The sequence below is a fragment of the Nothobranchius furzeri genome, chromosome 1, assembly GCF_043380555.1.
Source record: "Nothobranchius furzeri strain GRZ-AD chromosome 1, NfurGRZ-RIMD1, whole genome shotgun sequence".
Lineage (NCBI taxonomy): Eukaryota > Metazoa > Chordata > Actinopteri > Cyprinodontiformes > Nothobranchiidae > Nothobranchius > Nothobranchius furzeri.
In genome coordinates, this window is record NC_091741.1 from 21055843 (window position 1) to 21076961 (window position 21119).

Consider the following 21119-nt stretch of genomic DNA (forward strand, 5'->3'; position numbering starts at 1 on the left):
TTCACACAAATGAACCCAGAATGATGTGAAATTGTGCTTCGTGCAACATAATTCTGGGTGCCATTTAAAAACCATAAGTGCTAATGACTCCATTCCTTTTTGTGGTTGTAGGGGCTGTTGATTGGAGTACACTAAAACAAACCTAACCTCTCTAGGACATTCAGAAGCCAAGTTATAAGCCCACAAAGGTGTAACTGGACTACTTCTTCAAAGTGACACCAGGCCCGGTGAACTTTGGGACATGGTTTTACCCCCTATAGGAATGTGCGATCATCTTGAAACGTTCAGATCACTTACAACTCAATAGATTCTACCTTCTTGTAGCGTTTCAGCCTGATTGGACCTTGTTTTCACACAAATGGACCCAGAATGATGTGAAATTGTGCTTCGTGCAATATAATTCTGGGTGCCATTTACAAACCATAAGTGCTAATGACTCCATTCCTTTTTGTGGTTGTAGGGGCTGTTGATTGGAGTACATTAAAACAATCCTGATCTCTCTAGGACATTCAGAAGCCAAGATATAAGCCCACAAATGTGTAACTGGACTACTGCTTTAAATTGACACCAGATCCGGTGACCTTTGGGACATGGTTTGACCCCCTTAGGAAAGTTCTATCATCATGAAACGTTCAGATCACTTACAACTCAATAGATTCTACCTTCCTGTAACGTTTCAGCCTGATTGGACCTTGTTTTCACACAAATCAACCCAGAATGATGTGAAATTGTGCTTTGTGCAACATAATTCTGGGTGCCATTTACAAACCATAAGTGCTAATGACTCCATTCCTTTTTTGTGGTTGTAGGGGCTGTTGATTGGAGTACATTAAAACAAACCTGATCTCTCTAGGACATTCAGAAGCCAAGATATAAGCCCACAAAGGTGTAACTGGACTACTTCTTTAAAGTGACACCAGGCCCGGTGACCTTTGGGACATGGTTTTACCCCCTATAGGAATGTGCGATCATCTTGAAACGTTCAGATCACTTACAACTAAATAGATTCTACCTTCTTGTAACGTTTCAGCCTGATTGGACCTTGTTTTCACACAAATGGACCCAGAATGATGTGAAATTGTGCTTCGTGCAACATAATTCTGGGTGCCATTTACAAACCATAAGTGCTAATGACTCCATTCCTTTTTGGATTGTAGGGGCTGTTGATTGGAGTATACTAAAACAATCCTGATCTCTCTAGGACATTCAGAAGCCAAGTTATAAGCCCTCAAAGGTGTAAATGGACTACTTCTTTAAAGTGACACCAGGCCCGGTGACCTTTGGGACATGGTTTGACCCCCTATAGGAATGTGCGATCATCTTGAAACGTTCAGATCACTTACAACTCAATAGATTCTACCTTCTTGTAGCGTTTCAGCCTGATTGGACCTTGTTTTCACACAAATGGACCCAGAATGATGTGAAATTGTGCTTCGTGCAACATAATTCTGGGTGCCATTTACAAACCATAAGTGCTAATGACTCCATTCCTTTTTGTGGTTGTAGGGGCTGTTGATTGGAGTACATTAAAACAATCCTGATCTCTCTAGGACATTCAGAAGCCAAGATATAAGCCCACAAATGTGTAACTGGACTACTTCTTTAAATTGACACCAGATCCGGTGACCTTTGTGACAAGATTTGACCCCCTTAGGAAAGTTCTATCATCATGAAACGTTCAGATCACTTACAACTCAATAGATTCTACCTTCCTGTAACGTTTCAGCCTGATTGGACCTTGTTTTCACACAAATGAACCCAGAATGATGTGAAATTGTGCTTCGTGCAACATAATTCTGGGTGCCATTTACAAACCATAAGTGCTAATGACTCCATTCCTTTTTGTGGTTGTAGGGGCTGTTGATTGGAGTACACTAAAACAAACCTAACCTCTCTAGGACATTCAGAAGCCAAGTTATAAGCCCACAAATGTGTAACTGGACTACTTCTTTAAAGTGACACCAGGCCCGGTGACCTTTGGGACATGGTTTGACCCACTATAGTAATGTGCGATCACCTTGAAACGTTCAGATCACTTACAACTCAATAGATTCTACCTTCTTGTAACGTTTCAGCCTGATTGGACCTTGTTTTCACACAAATGGACCCAGAATGATGTGAAATTGTGCTTCGTGCAATATAATTCTGGGTGCCATTTACAAACCATAAGTGCTAATGACTCCATTCCTTTTTGTGGTTGTAGGGGCTGTTGATTGGAGTACATTAAAACAATCCTGATCTCTCTAGGACATTCAGAAGCCAAGATATAAGCCCACAAAGGTGTAACTGGACTACTGCTTTAAATTGACACCAGATCCGGTGACCTTTGGGACATGGTTTGACCCCCTTAGGAAAGTTCTATCATCATGAAACGTTCAGATCACTTACAACTCAATAGATTCTACCTTCCTGTAACGTTTCAGCCTGATTGGACCTTGTTTTCACACAAATCAACCCAGAATGATGTGAAATTGTGCTTTGTGCAACATAATTCTGGGTGCCATTTACAAACCATAAGTGCTAATGACTCCATTCCTTTTTTGTGGTTGTAGGGGCTGTTGATTGGAGTACATTAAAACAAACCTGATCTCTCTAGGACATTCAGAAGCCAAGATATAAGCCCACAAAGGTGTAACTGGACTACTTCTTTAAAGTGACACCAGGCCCGGTGACCTTTGGGACATGGTTTTACCCCCTATAGGAATGTGCGATCATCTTGAAACGTTCAGATCACTTACAACTAAATAGATTCTACCTTCTTGTAACGTTTCAGCCTGATTGGACCTTGTTTTCACACAAATGGACCCAGAATGATGTGAAATTGTGCTTCGTGCAACATAATTCTGGGTGCCATTTACAAACCATAAGTGCTAATGACTCCATTCCTTTTTGGGTTGTAGGGGCTGTTGATTGGAGTATACTAAAACAATCCTGATCTCTCTAGGACATTCAGAAGCCAAGTTATAAGCCCTCAAAGGTGTAAATGGACTACTTCTTTAAAGTGACACCAGGCCCGGTGACCTTTGGGACATGGTTTGACCCCCTATAGGAATGTGCGATCATCTTGAAACGTTCAGATCACTTACAACTCAATAGATTCTACCTTCTTGTAGCGTTTCAGCCTGATTGGACCTTGTTTTCACACAAATGGACCCAGAATGATGTGAAATTGTGCTTCGTGCAACATAATTCTGGGTGCCATTTACAAACCATAAGTGCTAATGACTCCATTCCTTTTTGTGGTTGTAGGGGCTGTTGATTGGAGTACATTAAAACAATCCTGATCTCTCTAGGACATTCAGAAGCCAAGATATAAGCCCACAAATGTGTAACTGGACTACTTCTTTAAATTGACACCAGATCCGGTGACCTTTGTGACAAGGTTTGACCCCCTTAGGAAAGTTCTATCATCATGAAACGTTCAGATCACTTACAACTCAATAGATTCTACCTTCCTGTAACGTTTCAGCCTGATTGGACCTTGTTTTCACACAAATGAACCCAGAATGATGTGAAATTGTGCTTCGTGCAACATAATTCTGGGTGCCATTTACAAACCATAAGTGCTAATGACTCCATTCCTTTTTGTGGTTGTAGGGGCTGTTGATTGGAGTACACTAAAACAAACCTAACCTCTCTAGGACATTCAGAAGCCAAGTTATAAGCCCACAAATGTGTAACTGGACTACTTCTTTAAAGTGACACCAGGCCCGGTGACCTTTGGGACATGGTTTGACCCACTATAGGAATGTGCGATCATCTTGAAACGTTCAGATCACTTACAACTCAATAGATTCTACCTTCTTGTAACGTTTCAGCCTGATTGGACCTTGTTTTCACACAAATGGACCCAGAATGATGTGAAATTGTGCTTCGTGTAACATAATTCTGGGTGCCATTTACAAACCATAAGTGCTAATGACTCCATTCCTTTTTGGGTTGTAGGGGCTGTTGATTGGAGTATACTAAAACAATCCTGATCTCTCTAGGACATTCAGAAGCCAAGTTATAAGCCCTCAAAGGTGTAAATGGACTACTGCTTTAAATTGACACCAGATCCGGTGACCTTTGGGACATGGTTTGACCCCCTTAGGAAAGTTCTATCATCATGAAACGTTCAGATCACTTACAACTCAATAGATTCTACCTTCCTGTAACGTTTCAGCCTGATTGGACCTTGTTTTCACACAAATCAACCCAGAATGATGTGAAATTGTGCTTTGTGCAACATAATTCTGGGTGCCATTTACAAACCATAAGTGCTAATGACTCCATTCCTTTTTTGTGGTTGTAGGGGCTGTTGATTGGAGTACATTAAAACAAACCTGATCTCTCTAGGACATTCAGAAGCCAAGATATAAGCCCACAAAGGTGTAACTGGACTACTTCTTTAAAGTGACACCAGGCCCGGTGACCTTTGGGACATGGTTTTACCCCCTATAGGAATGTGCGATCATCTTGAAACGTTCAGATCACTTACAACTCAATAGATTCTACCTTCCTGTAACGTTTCAGCCTGATTGGACCTTGTTTTCACACAAATGAACCCAGAATGATGTGAAATTGTGCTTCGTGCAACATAATTCTGGGTGCCATTTAAAAACTATAAGTGCTAATGACTCCATTCATTTTTGTGGTTGTAGGGGCTGTTGATTGGAGTATACCAAAACAAACCTGATCTCTCTAGGACATTCAGAAGCCAAGTTATAAGCCCACAAAGGTGTAACTGGACTACTTCTTTAAATTGACACCAGATCCGGTGACTTTTGGGACATGGTTTGACCCCCTTAGGAAAGTGCTATCATCATGAAACGTTCAGATCACTTACAACTCAATAGATTCTACCTTCCTGTAACGTTTCAGCCTGATTGGACCTTGTTTTCACACAAATGAACCCAGAATGATGTGAAATTGTGCTTCGTGCAACATAATTCTGGGTGCCATTCACAAACCTTAAGTGCTAATGACTCCATTCCTTTTTGTGGTTGTAGGGGCTGTTGACTGGAGTACACTAAAACAAATCTGATCTCTCTAGGACATTCAGAAGCCAAGTTATAAGCCCACAAATGTGTAACTGAACTACTTCTTTAAATTGACACCAGATCCGGTGACCTTTGGGACATGGTTTGACCCCCTTAGGAAAGTGCTATCATCATGAAACGTTCAGATCACTTACAACTCAATAGATTCTACCTTCCTGTAACGTTTCAGCCTGATTGGACCTTGTTTTCACACAAATGGACCCAGAATGATGTGAAATTGTGCTTCGTGCAACATAATTCTGGGTGCCATTTACAAACCATCAGTGCTAATGACTCCATTTCTTTTTGTGGTTGTAGGGGCTGTTGATTGGAGTACACTAAAACAAACCTGATCTCTCTAGGACATTCAGAAGCCAAGTTATAAGCCCACAAATGTGCAACTGGACGACTTCTTTAAATTGACACCAGATCCGGTGACCTTTGGGACATGGTTTGACCCCCTTAGGAAAGTGTTATCATCATGAAACGTTCAGATCACTTACAACTCAATAGATTCTACCTTTCTGTAACATTTCAGCATGATTGGACCTTGTTTTCACACAAATGAACCCAGAATGATGTGAAATTGTGCTTCGTGCAACATAATTCTGGGTGCCATTTAAAAACCATAAGTGCTAATGACTCCATTCCTTTTTGTGGTTGTAGGGGCTGTTGATTGGAGTACACTAAAACAAACCTGATCTCTCTAGGACATTCAGAAGCCAAGTTATAAGCCCACAAATGTGTAACTGGACTACTTCTTTAAATTGACACCAGATCCGGTGACCTTTGGGACATGGTTTGACCCCCTTCGGAAAGTGCTATCATCACAAAACGTTCAGATCACTTACAACTCAATATATTCTACCTTCCTGTAACGTTTGAGCCTGATTGGACCTTGTTTTCACACAAATGAACCCAGAATGATGTGAAATTGTGCTTAGTGCAGCATAATTCTGGGTGCCATTTACAAACCATAAGTGCTAATGACTCCATTCCTTTTTGTGGTTGTAGGGGCTGTTGGTTGGAGTACATTAAAACAAACCTGATCTCTCTAGGACATTCAGAAGCCAAGTTATAAGCCCACAAATGTGTAACTGGACTACTTCTTTAAATTGACACCAGATCTGGTGACCTTTGGGACATGGTTTGACCCCCTTAGGAATGTGCTATCATCATGAAACGTTCAGATCACTTACAACTCAATAGATTCTACCTTCCTGTAACGTTTCAGCCTGATTGGACCTTGTTTTCACACAAATGAACCCAGAATGATGTGAAATTGTGCTTCGTGCAACATAATTCTGGGTGCCATTTACAAACCATAAGTGCTAATGACTCCATTCCTTTTTGTGGTTGTAGGGGCTGTTGTTTGGAGTACACTAAAACAAACCTAACCTCTCTAGGACATTCAGAAGCCAAGTTATAAGCCCACAAAGGTGTAACTGGACTACTTCTTTAAAGTGACACCAGGCCCGGTGACCTTTGGGACATGGTTTTACCCCCTATAGGAATGTGCGATCATCTTGAAACGTTCAGATCACTTATAACTCAATAGATTCTACCTTCCTGTAACGTTTCAGCCTGATTGGACCTTGTTTTCACACAAATGAACCCAGAATGATGTGAAATTGTGCTTCGTGCAACATAATTCTGGGTGCCATTTAAAAACCATAAGTGCTAATGACTCCATTCCTTTTTGTGGTTGTAGGGGCTGTTGATTGGAGTATACTAAAACAAACCTGATCTCTCTAGGACATTCAGAAGCCAAGTTATAAGCCCACAAAGGTGTAACTGGACTACTTCTTTAAAGTGACACCAGGCCCGGTGACCTTTGGGACATGGTTTGACCCCCTATAGGAATGTGCGATCATCTTGAAACGTTCAGATCACTTACAACTCAGTAGATTCTACCTTCTTGTAGCGTTTCAGCCTGATTGGACCTTGTTTTCACACAAATGAACCCAGAATGATGTGAAATTGTGCTTCGTGCAACATAATTCTGGGTGCCATTTACAAACCTTAAGTGCTAATGACTCCATTCCTTTTTGTGGTTGTAGGGGCTGTTGACTGGAGTACACTAAAACAAACCTGATCTCTCTAGGACATTCAGAAGCCAAGTTATAAGCCCACAAATGTGTAACTGAACTACTTCTTTAAATTGACACCAGATCCGGTGACCTTTGGGACATGGTTTGACCCCCTTAGGAAAGTGCTATCATCATGAAACGTTCAGATCACTTACAACTCAATAGATTCTACCTTCCTGTAACGTTTCAGCCTGATTGGACCTTGTTTTCACACAAATGGACCCAGAATGATGTGAAATTGTGCTTCGTGCAACATAATTCTGGGTGCCATTTACAAACCATCAGTGCTAATGACTCCATTTCTTTTTGTGGTTGTAGGGGCTGTTGATTGGAGTACACTAAAACAAACCTGATCTCTCTAGGACATTCAGAAGCCAAGTTATAAGCCCACAAATGTGCAACTGGACTACTTCTTTAAATTGACACCAGATCCGGTGACCTTTGGGACATGGTTTGACCCCCTTAGGAAAGTGTTATCATCATGAAACGTTCAGATCACTTACAACTCAATAGATTCTACCTTTCTGTAACATTTCAGCATGATTGGACCTTGTTTTCACACAAATGAACCCAGAATGATGTGAAATTGTGCTTCGTGCAACATAATTCTGGGTGCCATTTAAAAACCATAAGTGCTAATGACTCCATTCCTTTTTGTGGTTGTAGGGGCTGTTGATTGGAGTACACTAAAACAAACCTGATCTCTCTAGGACATTCAGAAGCCAAGTTATAAGCCCACAAATGTGTAACTGGACTACTTCTTTAAATTGACACCAGATCCGGTGACCTTTGGGACATGGTTTGACCCCCTTAGGAAAGTGCTATCATCACAAAACGTTCAGATCACTTACAACTCAATATATTCTACCTTCCTGTAACGTTTGAGCCTGATTGGACCTTGTTTTCACACAAATGAACCCAGAATGATGTGAAATTGTGCTTAGTGCAGCATAATTCTGGGTGCCATTTACAAACCATAAGTGCTAATGACTCCATTCCTTTTTGTGGTTGTAGGGGCTGTTGGTTGGAGTACATTAAAACAAACCTGATCTCTCTAGGACATTCAGAAGCCAAGTTATAAGCCCACAAATGTGTAACTGGACTACTTCTTTAAATTGACACCAGATCTGGTGACCTTTGGGACATGGTTTGACCCCCTTAGGAATGTGCTATCATCATGAAACGTTCAGATCACTTACAACTCAATAGATTCTACCTTCCTGTAACGTTTCAGCCTGATTGGACCTTGTTTTCACACAAATGAACCCAGAATGATGTGAAATTGTGCTTCGTGCAACATAATTCTGGGTGCCATTTACAAACCATAAGTGCTAATGACTCCATTCCTTTTTGTGGTTGTAGGGGCTGTTGTTTGGAGTACACTAAAACAAACCTAACCTCTCTAGGACATTCAGAAGCCAAGTTATAAGCCCACAAAGGTGTAACTGGACTACTTCTTTAAAGTGACACCAGGCCCGGTGACCTTTGGGACATGGTTTTACCCCCTATAGGAATGTGCGATCATCTTGAAACGTTCAGATCACTTATAACTCAATAGATTCTACCTTCCTGTAACGTTTCAGCCTGATTGGACCTTGTTTTCACACAAATGAACCCAGAATGATGTGAAATTGTGCTTCGTGCAACATAATTCTGGGTGCCATTTAAAAACCATAAGTGCTAATGACTCCATTCCTTTTTGTGGTTGTAGGGGCTGTTGATTGGAGTATACTAAAACAAACCTGATCTCTCTAGGACATTCAGAAGCCAAGTTATAAGCCCACAAAGGTGTAACTGGACTACTTCTTTAAAGTGACACCAGGCCCGGTGACCTTTGGGACATGGTTTGACCCCCTATAGGAATGTGCGATCATCTTGAAACGTTCAGATCACTTACAACTCAGTAGATTCTACCTTCTTGTAGCGTTTCAGCCTGATTGGACCTTGTTTTCACACAAATGAACCCAGAATGATGTGAAATTGTGCTTCGTGCAACATAATTCTGGGTGCCATTTACAAACCTTAAGTGCTAATGACTCCATTCCTTTTTGTGGTTGTAGGGGCTGTTGACTGGAGTACACTAAAACAAACCTGATCTCTCTAGGACATTCAGAAGCCAAGTTATAAGCCCACAAATGTGTAACTGAACTACTTCTTTAAATTGACACCAGATCCGGTGACCTTTGGGACATGGTTTGACCCCCTTAGGAAAGTGCTATCATCATGAAACGTTCAGATCACTTACAACTCAATAGATTCTACCTTCCTGTAACGTTTCAGCCTGATTGGACCTTGTTTTCACACAAATGGACCCAGAATGATGTGAAATTGTGCTTCGTGCAACATAATTCTGGGTGCCATTTACAAACCATCAGTGCTAATGACTCCATTTCTTTTTGTGGTTGTAGGGGCTGTTGATTGGAGTACACTAAAACAAACCTGATCTCTCTAGGACATTCAGAAGCCAAGTTATAAGCCCACAAATGTGCAACTGGACTACTTCTTTAAATTGACACCAGATCCGGTGACCTTTGGGACATGGTTTGACCCCCTTAGGAAAGTGTTATCATCATGAAACGTTCAGATCACTTACAACTCAATAGATTCTACCTTTCTGTAACATTTCAGCATGATTGGACCTTGTTTTCACACAAATGAACCCAGAATGATGTGAAATTGTGCTTCGTGCAACATAATTCTGGGTGCCATTTAAAAACCATAAGTGCTAATGACTCCATTCCTTTTTGTGGTTGTAGGGGCTGTTGATTGGAGTACACTAAAACAAACCTGATCTCTCTAGGACATTCAGAAGCCAAGTTATAAGCCCACAAATGTGTAACTGGACTACTTCTTTAAATTGACACCAGATCCGGTGACCTTTGGGACATGGTTTGACCCCCTTAGGAAAGTGCTATCATCACAAAACGTTCAGATCACTTACAACTCAATATATTCTACCTTCCTGTAACGTTTGAGCCTGATTGGACCTTGTTTTCACACAAATGAACCCAGAATGATGTGAAATTGTGCTTAGTGCAGCATAATTCTGGGTGCCATTTACAAACCATAAGTGCTAATGACTCCATTCCTTTTTGTGGTTGTAGGGGCTGTTGGTTGGAGTACATTAAAACAAACCTGATCTCTCTAGGACATTCAGAAGCCAAGTTATAAGCCCACAAATGTGTAACTGGACTACTTCTTTAAATTGACACCAGATCTGGTGACCTTTGGGACATGGTTTGACCCCCTTAGGAATGTGCTATCATCATGAAACGTTCAGATCACTTACAACTCAATAGATTCTACCTTCCTGTAACGTTTCAGCCTGATTGGACCTTGTTTTCACACAAATGAACCCAGAATGATGTGAAATTGTGCTTCGTGCAACATAATTCTGGGTGCCATTTACAAACCATAAGTGCTAATGACTCCATTCCTTTTTGTGGTTGTAGGGGCTGTTGTTTGGAGTACACTAAAACAAACCTAACCTCTCTAGGACATTCAGAAGCCAAGTTATAAGCCCACAAAGGTGTAACTGGACTACTTCTTTAAAGTGACACCAGGCCCGGTGACCTTTGGGACATGGTTTTACCCCCTATAGGAATGTGCGATCATCTTGAAACGTTCAGATCACTTATAACTCAATAGATTCTACCTTCCTGTAACGTTTCAGCCTGATTGGACCTTGTTTTCACACAAATGAACCCAGAATGATGTGAAATTGTGCTTCGTGCAACATAATTCTGGGTGCCATTTAAAAACCATAAGTGCTAATGACTCCATTCCTTTTTGTGGTTGTAGGGGCTGTTGATTGGAGTATACTAAAACAAACCTGATCTCTCTAGGACATTCAGAAGCCAAGTTATAAGCCCACAAAGGTGTAACTGGACTACTTCTTTAAAGTGACACCAGGCCCGGTGACCTTTGGGACATGGTTTGACCCCCTATAGGAATGTGCGATCATCTTGAAACGTTCAGATCACTTACAACTCAGTAGATTCTACCTTCTTGTAGCGTTTCAGCCTGATTGGACCTTGTTTTCACACAAATGAACCCAGAATGATGTGAAATTGTGCTTCGTGCAACATAATTCTGGGTGCCATTTACAAACCTTAAGTGCTAATGACTCCATTCCTTTTTGTGGTTGTAGGGGCTGTTGTTTGGAGTACACTAAAACAAACCTGATCTCTCTAGGACATTCAGAAGCCAAGTTATAAGCCCACAAATGTGTAACTGAACTACTTCTTTAAATTGACACCAGATCCGGTGACCTTTGGGACATGGTTTGACCCCCTTAGGAAAGTGCTATCATCATGAAACGTTCAGATCACTTACAACTCAATAGATTCTACCTTCCTGTAACGTTTCAGCCTGATTGGACCTTGTTTTCACACAAATGGACCCAGAATGATGTGAAATTGTGCTTCGTGCAACATAATTCTGGGTGCCATTTAAAAACCATAAGTGCTAATGACTCCATTTCTTTTTGTGGTTGTAGGGGCTGTTGATTGGAGTACACTAAAACAAACCTAACCTCTCTAGGACATTCAGAAGCCAAGTTATAAGCCCACAAAGGTGTAACTGGACTACTTCTTTAAAGTGACACCAGGCCCGGTGACCTTTGGGACATGGTTTTACCCCCTATAGGAATGTGCGATCATCTTGAAACGTTCAGATCACTTACAGCTCAATAGATTCTACCTTCCTGTAACGTTTCAGCCTGATTGGACCTTGTTTTCACACAAATGAACCCAGAATGATGTGAAATTGTGCTTCGTGCAACATAATTCTGGGTGCCATTTACAAACCATGAGTGCTAATGACTCCATTCCTTTTTGTGGTTGTAGGGGCTGTTGATTGGAGAACACTAAAACAAACCTAACCTCTCTAAGACATTCAGAAGCCAAGTTATAAGCCCACAAAGGTGTAACTGGACTACTTCTTTAAAGTGACACCAGGCCCGGTGACCTTTGGGACATGGTTTGACCCCCTATAGGAATGTGCGATCATCTTGAAACGTTCAGATCACTTACAACTCAATAGATTCTACCTTCTTGTAGCGTTTCAGCCTGATTGGACCTTGTTTTCAAACAAATGAACCCAGAATGATGTGAAATTGTGCTTCGTGCAACATAATTCTGGGTGACATTTACAAACCATAAGTGCTAATGACTCAATTCCTTTTTGAGGTTGTAGGGGCTGTTGATTGGAGTACACTAAAGCAAACCTGATCTCTCTAGGACATTCAGAAGCCAAGTTATAAGCCCTCAAAGGTGTAAATGGACTACTTCTTTAAAGTTACACCCGGCCCGGTGACCTTTGGGACATGGTTTGACCCCCAATAGGAATGTGCGATTATCATGAAATGTTCAGATCACTTACAACTCAATAGATTCTACCTTCTTGTAACGTTTCAGCCTGATTGGACCTTGTTTTCACACAAATGAACCCAGAATGATGTGAAATTGTGCTTAGTGCAGCATAATTCTGGGTGCCATTTACAAACCATAAGTGCTAATGACTCCATTCCTTTTGGTGGTTGTAGGGGCTGTTGGTTGGAGTACATTAAAACAAACCTGATCTCTCTAGGACATTCAGAAGCCAAGTTATAAGCCCACTAATGTGTAACTGGACTACTTCTTTAAATTGACACCAGATCTGGTGACCTTTGGGACATGGTTTGACCCCCTTAGGAAAGTGCTATCATCATGAAACGTTCAGATAACTTACAACTCAATAGATTCTACCTTCCTGTAACGTTTCAGCCTGATTGGACCTTGTTTTCACACAAATGAACCCAGAATGATGTGAAATTGTGCTTCGTGCAACATAATTCTGGGTGCCATTTACAAACCATAAGTGCGAATGACTCCATTCCTTTTTGTGGTTGTAGGGGCTGTTGATTGGAGTACACTAAAACAAACCTAACCTCTCTAGGACATTCAGAATCCAAGTTATAAGCCCACAAAGGTGTAACTGGACTGCTTCTTTAAAGTGACACCAGGCCCGGTGAAATTTGGGACATGGTTTGACCCCCTATAGGAATGTGGGATCATCTTGAAACGTTCAGATCAATTACAACTCAATAGATTCTACCTTCCTGTAACGTTTCAGCCTGATTGGACCTTGTTTTCACACAAATGAACCCAGAATGATGTGAAATTGTGCTTCGTGCAACATAATTCTGGGTGCCATTTAAAAACCATAAGTGCTAATGACTCCATTCCTTTTTGTGGTTGTAGGGGCTGTTGATTGGAGTATACTAAAACAAACCTGATCTCTCTAGGACATTCAGAAGCCAAGTTATAAGCCCACAAATGTGTAACTGGACTACTTCTTTAAATTAACACCAGATCCGGTGACCTTTGGGACATGGTTTGACCCCCTTAGGAAAGTGCTATCATCATGAAACATTCAGATCACTTACAACTCAATAGATTCTACCTTCCTCTAACGTTTCAGCCTGATTGGACCTTGTTTTCACACAAATGAACCCAGAATGATGTGAAATTGTGCTTCGTGCAACATAATTCTGGGTGCCATTTACAAACCATAAGTGCTAATGACTCCATTCCTTTTTGTGGTTGTAGGGGCTGTTGTTTGGAGTACATTAAAACAAACCTGACCTCTCTAGGACATTCAGAAGCCAAGTTATAAGCCCACAAATGTGTAACTGGACTACTTCTTTAAATTGACACCAGATCCGGTGACCTTTGGGACATGGTTTGACCCCCTTAGGAAAGTGCTATCATCATTAAACGTTCAGATCACTTACAACTCAATAGATTCTACCTTCCTGTAACGTTTCAGCCTGATTGGACCTTGTTTTCACACAAATGAACCCAGAATGATGTGAAATTGTGCTTCGTGCAACATAATTCTGGGTGCCATTTACAAACCATAAGTGCTAATGACTCCATTCCTTTTTTTGGTTGTAGGGGCTGTTGATTGGAGTACACTAAAACAAACCTAACCTCTCTATGACATTCAAAAGCCAAGTTATAAGCCCACAAAGGTGTAACTGGACTACTTCTTTAAAGTGACACCAGGCCCGGTGACCTTTGGGATATGGTTTTACCCCCTATAGGAATGTGCGATCATCTTGAAACGTTCAGATCACTTACAACTCAATAGATTCTACCTTCTTGTAGCGTTTCAGCCTGATTGGACCTTGTTTTCACACAAATGGACCCAGAATGATGTGAAATTGTGCTTCGTGCAACATAATTCTGGGTGCCATTTACAAACCGTAAGTGCTAATGACTCCATTCCTTTTTGTGGTTGTAGGGGCTGTTGATTGGAGTACATTAAAACAAACCTGATCACTCTAGGACATTCAGAAGCCAAGTTATAAGCCCACAAATGTGTAACTGGACTACTTCTTTAAATTGACACCAGATCCGGTGACCTTTGGGACATGGTTTGACCCCCTTAGGAAAGTGCTATCATCATGAAACGTTCAGATCACTTACAACTCAATAGATTCTACCTCCCTGTAACATTTCAGCCTGATTGGACCTTGTTTTCACACAAATGAACCAAGAATGATGTGAAATTGTGCTTCGTGCAACATAATTCTGGGTGCCATTTACACACCTTAAGTGCTAATGACTCCATTCCTTTTTGTGGTTGTAGGGGCTGTTGTTTGGAGTACACTAAAACAAACCTGATCTCTCTAGGACATTCAGAAGCCAAGTTATAAGCCCACAAATGTGTAACTGAACTACTTCTTTAAATTGACACCAGATCCGGTAACCTTTGGGACATGGTTTGACCCCCTTAGGAAAGTGCTATCATCATGAAATGTTCAGATCACTTACAACTCAATAGATTCTACCTTCATTATAACGTTTCAGCCTGATTGGACCTTGTTTTCACACAAATGGACCCAGAATTATGTGAAATTGTGCTTCGTGCAACATAATTCTGGGTGCCATTTAAAAACCATAAGTGCTAATGACTCAATTCCTTTTTGAGGTTGTAGGGGCTGTTGATTGGAGTACACTAAAGCAAACCTGATCTCTCTAGGACATTCAGAAGCCAAGTTATAAGCCCTCAAAGGTGTAAATGGACTACTTCTTTAAAGTTACACCCGGCCCGGTGACCTTTGGGACATGGTTTGACCCCCAATAGGAATGTGCGATTATCATGAAATGTTCAGATCACTTACAACTCAATAGATTCTACCTTCTTGTAACGTTTCAGCCTGATTGGACCTTGTTTTCACACAAATGAACCCAGAATGATGTGAAATTGTGCTTAGTGCAGCATAATTCTGGGTGCCATTTACAAACCATAAGTGCTAATGACTCCATTCCTTTTGGTGGTTGTAGGGGCTGTTGGTTGGAGTACATTAAAACAAACCTGATCTCTCTAGGACATTCAGAAGCCAAGTTATAAGCCCACAAATGTGTAACTGGACTACTTCTTTAAATTGACACCAGATCTGGTGACCTTTGGGACATGGTTTGACCCCCTTAGGAAAGTGCTATCATCATGAAACGTTCAGATAACTTACAACTCAATAGATTCTACCTTCCTGTAACGTTTCAGCCTGATTGGACCTTGTTTTCACACAAATGAACCCAGAATGATGTGAAATTGTGCTTCGTGCAACATAATTCTGGGTGCCATTTACAAACCATAAGTGCGAATGACTCCATTCCTTTTTGTGGTTGTAGGGGCTGTTGATTGGAGTACACTAAAACAAACCTAACCTCTCTAGGACATTCAGAATCCAAGTTATAAGCCCACAAAGGTGTAACTGGACTGCTTCTTTAAAGTGACACCAGGCCCGGTGAAATTTGGGACATGGTTTGACCCCCTATAGGAATGTGGGATCATCTTGAAACGTTCAGATCAATTACAACTCAATAGATTCTACCTTCCTGTAACGTTTCAGCCTGATTGGACCTTGTTTTCACACAAATGAACCCAGAATGATGTGAAATTGTGCTTCGTGCAACATAATTCTGGGTGCCATTTAAAAACCATAAGTGCTAATGACTCCATTCCTTTTTGTGGTTGTAGGGGCTGTTGATTGGAGTATACTAAAACAAACCTGATCTCTCTAGGACATTCAGAAGCCAAGTTATAAGCCCACAAATGTGTAACTGGACTACTTCTTTAAATTAACACCAGATCCGGTGACCTTTGGGACATGGTTTGACCCCCTTAGGAAAGTGCTATCATCATGAAACATTCAGATCACTTACAACTCAATAGATTCTACCTTCCTCTAACGTTTCAGCCTGATTGGACCTTGTTTTCACACAAATGAACCCAGAATGATGTGAAATTGTGCTTCGTGCAACATAATTCTGGGTGCCATTTACAAACCATAAGTGCTAATGACTCCATTCCTTTTTGTGGTTGTAGGGGCTGTTGTTTGGAGTACATTAAAACAAACCTGACCTCTCTAGGACATTCAGAAGCCAAGTTATAAGCCCACAAATGTGTAACTGGACTACTTCTTTAAATTGACACCAGATCCGGTGACCTTTGGGACATGGTTTGACCCCCTTAGGAAAGTGCTATCATCATTAAACGTTCAGATCACTTACAACTCAATAGATTCTACCTTCCTGTAACGTTTCAGCCTGATTGGACCTTGTTTTCACACAAATGAACCCAGAATGATGTGAAATTGTGCTTCGTGCAACATAATTCTGGGTGCCATTTACAAACCATAAGTGCTAATGACTCCATTCCTTTTTTTGGTTGTAGGGGCTGTTGATTGGAGTACACTAAAACAAACCTAACCTCTCTATGACATTCAAAAGCCAAGTTATAAGCCCACAAAGGTGTAACTGGACTACTTCTTTAAAGTGACACCAGGCCCGGTGACCTTTGGGACATGGTTTTACCCCCTATAGGAATGTGCGATCATCTTGAAACGTTCAGATCACTTACAACTCAATAGATTCTACCTTCTTGTAGCGTTTCAGCCTGATTGGACCTTGTTTTCACACAAATGGACCCAGAATGATGTGAAATTGTGCTTCGTGCAACATAATTCTGGGTGCCATTTACAAACCGTAAGTGCTAATGACTCCATTCCTTTTTGTGGTTGTAGGGGCTGTTGATTGGAGTACATTAAAACAAACCTGATCACTCTAGGACATTCAGAAGCCAAGTTATAAGCCCACAAATGTGTAACTGGACTACTTCTTTAAATTGACACCAGATCCGGTGACCTTTGGGACATGGTTTGACCCCCTTAGGAAAGTGCTATCATCATGAAACGTTCAGATCACTTACAACTCAATAGATTCTACCTCCCTGTAACATTTCAGCCTGATTGGACCTTGTTTTCACACAAATGAACCAAGAATGATGTGAAATTGTGCTTCGTGCAACATAATTCTGGGTGCCATTTACAAACCATAAGTGCCAATGACTCCATTCCTATTTGTGGTTGTAGGGGCTGTTGATTGGAGAACACTAAAACAAACCTAACCTCTCTAGGACATTCAGAAGCCAAGTTATAAGCCCACAAAGGTGTGACTGGACTGCTTCTTTAAAGTGACACCAGGCCCGGTGACCTTTGGGACATGGTTTGACCCCCTATAGGAATGTGCGATCATCTTGAAACGTTCAGATCACTTACAACTCAATAGATTCTACCTTCCTGTAACGTTTCAGCCTGATTGGACCTTGTTTTCACACAAATGGACCCAGAATGATGTGAAATTGTGCTTCGTGCAACATAATTCTGGGTGCCATTTACAAACCATAAGTGCTAATGACTCCATTCCCATTTTGAGGTTGTAGGGTCTGTTGATTGGAGTACACTAAAACAAACCTGATCTCTCTAGGACATTCAGAAGCCAAGTTATAAGCCCACAAAGGTGTAACTGGACTACTTCTTTAAATTGACACCAGATCCGGTGACCTTTGGGACATGGTTTGACCCCCTTAGGAAAGTGCTATCATCATGAAACGTTCAGATCACTTACAACTCAATAGATTCTACCTTCCTGTAACATTTCAGCCTGATTGGACCTTGTTTTCACACAAATGGACCCAGAATGATGTGAAATTGTGCTTCGTGCAACATAATTCTGGGTGCCATTTACAAACCATAAGTGCTAATGACTCCATTCCTTTTTGTGGTTGTAGGGGCTGTTGATTGGAGAACAGTAAAACAAACCTAACCTCTCTAGGACATTCAGAAGCCAAGTTATAAGCCCACAAAGGTGTAACTGGACTGCTTCTTTAAGGTGACACCAGGCCCGGTGACCTTTGGGACATGGTTTGACCCCCTATAGGAATGTGCGATCATCTTGAAACGTTCAGATCACTTACAACTCAATAGATTCTACCTTCCTGTAACGTTTCAGCCTGATTGGACCTTGTTTTCACACAAATGAACCCAGAATGATGTGAAATTGTGCTTCGTGCAACATAATTCTGGGTGCCATTTAAAAACCATAAGTGCTAATGACTTCATTCCTTTTTGTGGTTGTAGGGGCTGTTGATTGGAGTATACTAAAACAAACCTGATCTCTCTAGGACATTCAGAAGCCAAGTTATAAGCCCACAAAGGTGTAACTGGACTACTTTTTTAAATTGACACCAGATCCGGTGACCTTTGGGACATGGTTTGACCCCCTTAGGAAAGTGCTATCATCATGAAACGTTCAGATCACTTACAACTCAATAGATTCTACCTTCCTGTAACATTTCAGCCTGATTGGACCTTGTTTTCACACAAATGAACCCAGAATGATGTGAAATTGTGCTTCGTGCAACATTATTCTGGGTGCCATTTAAAAACCATAAGTGCTAATGACTCCATTCCTTTTTGAGGTTGTAGGGGCTGTTGGACATGGTTTGACCCCCTTAGGAAAGTGTTATCATCATGAAACGTTCAGATCACTCACAACTCAATAGATTCTACTTTCCTGTAACATTTCAGCCTGATTGGACCTTTTTTTTCACACAAATGAACCCAGAATGATGTTAAATTGTGCTTCGCGCAACATATTTCTGGGTGCCATTTAAAAACCATAAGTGCTAATGACTCCATTCCTTTTTGAGGTTGTAGGGGCTGTTGATTGGAGTACACTAAAACAAACCTGATCTCTCTAGGACATTCAGAAGCCAAGTTATAAGCCCACAAATGTGTAACTGGACTACTTCTTTAAATTGACACCAGATCCGGTGACCTTTGGGACATGGTTTGACCCCCTTAGGAAAGTGCTATCATCATGAAACGTTCAGATCACTTACAACTCAATAGATTCTACCGTCCTGTAACGTTTCAGCCTGATTGGACCTTGTTTTCACACAAATGAACCCAGAATGATGTGAAATTTTGCTTAGTGCAGCATAATTCTGGGTGCCCTTTACACACCTTAAGTGCTAATGACTCCATTCCTTTTTGTGGTTGTAGGGGCTGTTTATTGGAGTACACTAAAACAAACCTTATCTCTCTAGGACATTCAGAAGCCAAGTTATAAGCCCACAAATGTGTAACCGGACTACTTCTTTAAATTGACACCAGATCCGGTGACCTTTGGGACATGGTTTGACCCCCTTAGGAAAGTGCTATCATCATGAAACGTTCAGATCACTTACAACTAAATAGATTCTACCTTCTTGTAACGTTTCAGCCTGACTGGACCTTGTTTTCACACAAATGGACCCAGAATGATGTGAAATTGTGCTTCGTGCAACATAATTCTGGGTGCCATTTACAAACCATAAGTGCTAATGACTCCATTCCTTTTTGTGGTTGTAGGGGCTGTTGGTTGGAGTACATTCAAACAAACCTGATCTCTCTAGGACATTCAGAAGCCAAGTTATAAGCCCACAAATGTGTAACTGGACTACTTCTTTAAATTGACACCAGATCCGGTGACCTTTGGGACATGGTTTGACCCCCTTGGGAAAGTGCTATCATCATGAAACGTTTGGATCACTTACAACTCAATAGATTCTACCGTCCTGTAACGTTTCAGCCTGATTGGACCTTGTTTTCACACAAATGAACCCAGAATGATGTGAAATTGTATTTCGTGCAACATAATTCTGGGTGCCATTTACAAACCATAAGTGCTAATGACTCCATTCCTTTTTGTGGTTGTAGGGGCTGTTGGTTGGAGTACATCAAAACAAACCTGATCTCTCTAGGACATTCAGAAGCCAAGTTATAAGCCCACAAATGTGTACCTGGACTACTACTTTAAATTGACACCAGATCCGGTGACCTTTGGGACATGGTTTGACCCCCTTAGGAAAGTGCTATCATCATGAAACGTTCAGATCACTTACAACTCAATAGATTCTACCTTCCTGTAACGTTTCAGCCTGATTGGACCTTGTTTTCACTCAAATGAACCCAGAATGATGTGAAATTGTGCTTAGTGCAGCGTAATTCTGGGTGCCATTTAAAAACCATAAGTTCTAATGACTCCATTGCTTTTTTTGGTTGTAGGGGCTGTTGATGGAGTACACTAAAACAAACCTAACCTCTCTAGGACATTCAGAAGCCAAGTTATAAGCCCACAAAGGTGTAACTGGACTACTTCTTTAAAGTGACACCAGGCCCGGTGACCTTTGGGACATGGTTTTACCCCCTATAGGAATGTGCGATCATCTTGAAACGTTCAGATCACTTACAACTCAATAGATTCTACCTTCCTGTAACGTTTCAGCCTGATTGGACCTTGTTTTCACACAAATGAACCCAGAATGATGTGAAATTGTGCTTCGTGCAACATAATTCTGGGTGCCATTTACAAACCTTAAGTGCTAATGACTCCATTCCTTTTTGTGGTTGTAGGGGCTGTTGATTGGAGTACACTAAAACAAACCTGATCTCTCTAGGACATTCAGAAGCCAAGTTATAAGCCCACAAATGTGTAACTGGACTACTTCTTTAAAATGACACCAGATCTGGTGACCTTTGGGACATGGTTTGACCCCCTTAGGAAAGTGCTATCATCATGAAACGTTCAGATCACTTACAACTCAATAGATTCTACCTTCCTGTAACGTTTCA